The sequence below is a fragment of the Aegilops tauschii genome, chromosome 3 (assembly GCF_002575655.3).
Source record: "Aegilops tauschii subsp. strangulata cultivar AL8/78 chromosome 3, Aet v6.0, whole genome shotgun sequence".
NCBI classification, from domain to species: Eukaryota; Viridiplantae; Streptophyta; class Magnoliopsida; order Poales; family Poaceae; genus Aegilops; species Aegilops tauschii.
The window spans coordinates 616939549-616946106 of record NC_053037.3 but is presented as its reverse complement, the minus strand read 5'-3'; positions in this window follow the sequence as shown (position 1 = coordinate 616946106).

Here is a 6558-nt window from a genome sequence, read left to right as displayed (position 1 = left end):
TCTTGGTTTTTGGGCCACTCCAACTCAAGCAGAATCCACACATGGAGGGGATGTCGTGTCCATCTTGTTAGAATAAAACAATAATGCAAGATCATAGACGACACATCGAGGCACGATATTTGTTAACGAGGTTCACCGATATGGCTACATCTTCGGGGCATGACTACGGGCACTCCTCCCCCAGATACTGCAACACCGGCCGATCGGGCGCCGGCACAAGCGGTCGGCTCCCCCACGTACCTGTTGCTATCAAGTCGTCATGGGTTACAACGTGTGGTGCCCCTCCGTATATAAGAGGCCTAGGATACAAGTGTCCGACTCCTACACGACTCGTACCTAACCACACCAATTACAACTCCAAGTTCACGTAACCCCTGGCGTACATAATATTTGACACAAATATAACAAACTCCACCTTGGCGAATATTCTCCATCACCTAGAAGTCGTCCATGCTCGAACCTCCATGTACTCCGGACTTGGGTTGTCTTCTTTGTAGCTTACTGAGAGCTACCCGGCGGGTTAGACCCGCCGCCACCATGTGAATCCACTGTTACTCCTGCAGCTCCACTCTCCATGGCTCCACCTGCAATAGTGCTCCCTTGCAACTTGTAAAAATGCGAAGCCATCCTCTCTCCTATCATCACGGTCGCTCCATCTTCCATGATTTTCATGGTCTTCTTATCCCGATCACAACGGAATTCCATACCACCATCATGAAGAACACCAAGCGAAATTAGATTCCTCCTTAGCCCTTGCACATGCCTGACTCCCCGAAGCATCCGCTCAACTCCGTCAAACATCTTGATTTTGATGTCACCTACTCCAACAACACAATAACCTGTGTCATCGCCCACATAGACTAAACCAAACTCACCAGACTTGTACGAAGAGAACCACTCCCTGTTGAGCGTCGCATGAAAAGAGCAAGCTGAATCCAACATCCACGCTTCAGTTTTTGTTGACCGCCTGTTTGATACAACGAGAACATCACTATCACTGTCCGAGCCATCACCATGAGTAGCTGCATTAGCACTTGACCCACCCTTTAGTTCTGGGCATTCCCTCTTTATATGTCCCTAGTCCTTGCACCTGTAGCACTGCACCTTTTTCTTCATTTTCTTCTCCGCCTCTTGTCTCTTCCTGAGCTGATAACCTTTAACTGCCAACCCCAAACCTTGAGTACTCTCCTCCGTAGCATTCTTTTGCTTCCTCAACTCATGTCCAAGCAACGCTGCAGTGACTTCCTCATTATTGACGGTTGTCTTTCCATGTGTCAATGTAATGACCAAATGCTCATAGGGCGGTGGCAACGAAACAAGAAGAAGTAGTGCCTTATCATCGTCCTCAATCTTCACATCCAGACGCGCTAGATCCATGACCAATTGATTAAAGGCATTCACATGCTCCATAAGATCCGACCCCTCATGCATCTTCAGCCCATAAAACTTTTGCTTCAAATGCAGCTTATTGGTCGCTGACTTGGACATATAACGATATGCCAACTTGTCCCAAATTCCCTTAGGAGAATCTTCATCCGTGACATGATACATGACCTGATACGCAAGACAAAGCCGTATGGTAGCGGCCGCCTGCACTTGCATATCCTCCCACGCATCATTGTCAACCTTGGCCGGCTTCGTCTCCTGCAAACCCTTCAAAATTCCCCGCCGCGCCAGAATATCCTTGACTCTTGTCTGCCATAGACCGAAGTTACCCGTGCCATCGAATTTCTCCACATCAAACTTGATGAACCCCGACGCCATGCCGAGCCGTGATCTAACCGACCTATTGCCGCCGGTCTGACCGCCCTTGTTTTCCTCTGCGACTTCCTCGCGAAAAAGATCACGGATCCCGTATTCCTTGTTTGAAGCCACGCCGCAGTCCACGATCTACCAAGAAATATGACCAGCACAACGTCCTGTCCGCCCTTCTGAAAATCACCGTGGAACCTGTCGCCGAAACGCGCAGATGAATATCTTTGCCGAAACTGACCGCTCCACCTTTTCCTGAACTTGCAGACGATTTCTGTGCCTGTTTGCCTCGTGGCGGCCAGTTTATTACTGCTGGTTCAGCCGGCCCTTGTTTTCCTTTCTCCACATGGAAACCGACTCAAGTCTCTCATGATTTGCCTGGTCTTGCGAAACCAAGTCTCCCACGGACCTATGCATAAACACGTCTCTTCTTTTCCTTTTCTTTAATCAATCATGACCAGGAGCAGACTTGTCCCATAACGAAAATGCACACCCATCGCACGTACTACCTTGTAAATTTGATCCGCTGACCGCATGCAAGTTAACTCCCTGGACTCCTGCCTCATCACGATTTTATCTTTCCTTGTGGTACGTAGTACGCTGCACCCTATCCGATGAAACCTACTGCCTTGACCTTCCTTTGTGTCACGCTCCTACCGAGACCGGTAGAGGCTCCAGCGGCCGTCTCGCGTACGAACGCCAGCAACTGACCCCTGACTTTCCTCTCTCCGTGTACCTCTGGAAAAAATCCGCCGCTGTATCCGACGACAACTCCCGTCTCTGATCTTGGTTCTTCGCCAGTGATCTGTAACTTGCCCTGTCGCGTGTACTCGTTGTACACCAACCCTGCCGAAACAGACGCCACCTCGCGCATCATCCATACACGAGCCGTGCCATACCCTGGCCACCCGCGTCGCCGACACGATCCGTCCACAGTGCCGCGTTGCCGCCCTTGTACAACACCGAGCGCATCATCTCGATGCTCTCACACTCCAATCTATCAGGCCGTCCCCCACGTCTGGTCGCCGGTCTGATCGCGAGCCGAATCCGTCGCCTCTGCAACGTCTTCAACAGCCACTACGCCGGTCCGATCGCCACGTCTAGCCGATCCTTACTGACCGCAGCCCATCGAACGGTCCAGACCTCCTGCCCGAAGTGTCCGACACCACCGACCGCCTCCGCGATCGCCGCCATGCTCCACCTTGCGCCAATCGGACGTTCCCTGGCACCCGTCGAGCATGATCCTCGTACGGATGATCTTCCGCATAACCTTCTCGCAACCTTGCTCATGATACCACTTGTTAGAATAAAACGATAATGCAAGATCATAGACGACACACCGAGGCACGATATTTGTTAACGAGGTTCACCGATATGGCTACATCCCCGGGGCATGACTACGGGCGCTCCTCCCCAAGATGCCGCAACACAGGCCGCCCGGGTGTCGGCACAAGCCGTCGGCTCGCCCCACATACCTGTTGCTATCAAGTCGTCATGGGTTACAACGTGTGGTGCCCCTCCGTATATAGGAGGCCTAGGATACAAGTGTCCGACTCCTACATGACTCGTACCTAACCACACCAATTACAACTCCAAGTCCACGTAACCCCTAGCGTACATAATATTCGACACAAATATAACACATCTTATATTTATATTTTGAGAATTTGATGATTGACTTTGTTTTCTGTGCGATCGATTATTTGCCACACATTTTCCTTGATTAATGATTTGTCCTCGATGAAAACGAATCGAGTGAAATGTCCAAAATGCCACCCACAAAACCTCCATGAAACATGATCTCGCCTCCCTCACAAACATGATAACGAGGGGCCTTCAACAAAACAAGATAAGCAGATAATATAAACACACACGACTACATTATCGAGAAATAATACAAGCATCCTTGAATACAATGCCACAACACACCCTATGACATCTAAGATCCACGACAGCGCCCTAGGGGGGGAGGGGGGGGGGGGGACGACGCTAAGCGTCACCTCTGCCGAGTATGAACCGAACTAAGGTCTTCACCAAGAACCCTGACACGGAGAGGAGAATCACAATGACGTTCTCAAGAGGAGAGCGACAGCCATGGGCATCGCCCTACCGAGTCCGAACCAGATTAAGGTCTTCACCGGATCCCTAATACGGATAGGAGAATCACAATCACGTCATCAAGGGGAGAGAGGCATCCACGGGCATCGCCGGCATCGGCACAAAGCACGGAGTTTTTGCTCGGAAACTCACCCGTGCCACCATGACACACCCAGGATAACCGTGACGCGCACAAGCCTTCAAATCCAGATCTGGGCGTCACCACTGTCAACAACAGCGAGCCACCCGTTGCTACACCACTCGCCGCCCACACCACCAAGAGACATAGCCGCCACCATCGCCACCATGGCGCCCGCCGGAGGGCCAACCGTGCGGACCGCTATCCGGAGTCGCTGCCTCAACATTCATGACCCGAAACACCGAGTAGAGGCACCTCCATCAACTCATAGGCCGACATCAGCCACTGAGTCTAGGTCATCGCATCCATGATAGGAAGTGCCCACGCCTACATCCTCAACCCGTATCCATGGACCGAAGGGGGGAAGGGGGGGGGGTGGATCCAGTGGCTGCTGATGTCCTCCGTCGAGCAGGCCCTTGACATAGCGGAGTCAAGATCATACGACGCCACGTCCATGGTCATCGGCGCCGATCCGCCCGCCGGTGCAACGATGTCATGACCGCCACCGCCGCTCACTTCTCCCACGAGGAAGGGAATCCCGCTGGCCACTGACACCGCCTGGACAGAGCACAATCTTTAGAATAAAATGAGATAAGGTCTTCCAGTTGTATTCAATAAAATGAACTAAAGATAAAATTCAAATATTTAGAAGAACTTTAGAATAAGATAAGATCTTCATTTTTTCATTTTCATAAGATGCATTTCAATTTGAGAGCATGTAGTTCACAAAGTAATTTGCAAACATATTTGTATTTCAATTGAAGAAGATGCAATTCAAGTTTAGTACATCATTTCAGAAAATGTTTTTTATATAATTAAAAAAATACATTTCACAAACATATTATAAATCTAGTATCACAGAACATGCATTTAAATTTCACACATTTGATACTTATTTCACAGTTAACAATTTTTTCACTTTCAGAAGATGCATTTCAGTTTCACATCATGCATGTCACAAAGTATTTTTGAAACTATATCTATGATCTCAGGTTCAGAAGATGAATTTCATTTTCATTACACGAATCACAAAGTAATTAGGAATCATATCCTTATCTCAATTTCATTTTTTTAATTCCCGAAACATATATCCGACTCATTCGAGTACATATTTCGACTTCACTTTTTTGAAATATTTCATAGATCACAAATTTCCCTTGTAATATTTATTTCAATGAAGTTTTGAAACACTCAAAAAAAATTGTGGGGTATGAAACATTAAAATTATAAACATTTAAAATATATCCAATATTTGTCTTGTTTTAATGGTTGTCACCGGGATTCCAAATATATAAAAAGTATCAAAGATGACCTTATAGTTTGCAAGATATGAATCAATCAAAAATAAGCCAAAGACATTTTCAAGAAAGAAATATACGCCAAAGACATAAAAGAATGTGTTTTGACTAGGAAATGGATCTCCGAGTTGATATCTATTCCATTACATTGATATCTATTACATGCATGCATTTTCACTTAAAAACATCCAGCGCACTGCCCGTTCGGTAGTCGGAGATCCACCTTCCAGAATACCAGCGAACCACCTCACCCGCCGGGGGAAGTGCAATACTAAACCGTGCATATGCAGCAAGTCATCAAGAATCTAGGAAAGGTGTGGCAAATAATCGATGAAATGAAAAATAAGTACAAATCCTCAAAGTGCGAAGAAACATGCAGCAAATCCTCAAATTCCCATGTAGACCTGTAGTAAGACATGTAGCATCTAACCTCGAGCGAGCACGACGTCCGGGTGCGAGCGCTTCGGGCGCGGGGGCGTTGCCGGCGTCACGTGCCAGGAGAATGTCGATGAAAGAACATGAGAGCGGTTGTGGCGGCTGCGGGATGGAGACGCGTCGAGCAGTTGGGCCGAATTTTTGGAAGTCAACCGTAGAAGCCGGCAACCCCAGCGCCAGCGAGGCAGCCTAACCAATGCGCTGGATTAGCCCTGATTTGCCATCACCAATGGCCAAAAGGCTCCACCCGGCCACTCGGCCCAACAAATGGGGAAGCCCAGCCCAGGACCTCCCCCGCCAGCCCGCCACGCGTCAGCCCCTCACAGGCCGCCATGCAGGCCTCCACCGGCCCACGCAGCATCGCTGCCCTAGCCGTCCAGGGGTGAGCATCTTCCGCCCCACGACCAGGCGCTACGCTACCTTAAAAAAAAATAACCAGGCGCTACGCTAGGTGGCGGCAGCGCGGCCACTGCCAAAGGCGGCGAACTACCGCCGCTAGGAGCCTTGCAGGTCTGCCAACCCCAAGCTCGATGGGCCGCCCATCCCGGCCACACATGAAGGGAGCGGCACCGAGCCACCAGGCCAAGACAAGGCCGACGAACTCTACGCCGCCGGCTATCGATCAGGGGGCGACCTGGTGCCCGCCCCGCCGATGACCTGCGCCGAACAGCTGGCCGAGCCGCCGCCGACCGCCGAGCTCTCTCCTTCCACGCTGCCGCAGATCAATCGGCCATCCCGCCATCATTGGCTGCGCTCTCCACCCGTGTCACGTTGCTGCGCCAAGCTCTCCATCCTACCCACCAGTCCACCACATATAAGCTACGTTGAGGGAGGGAT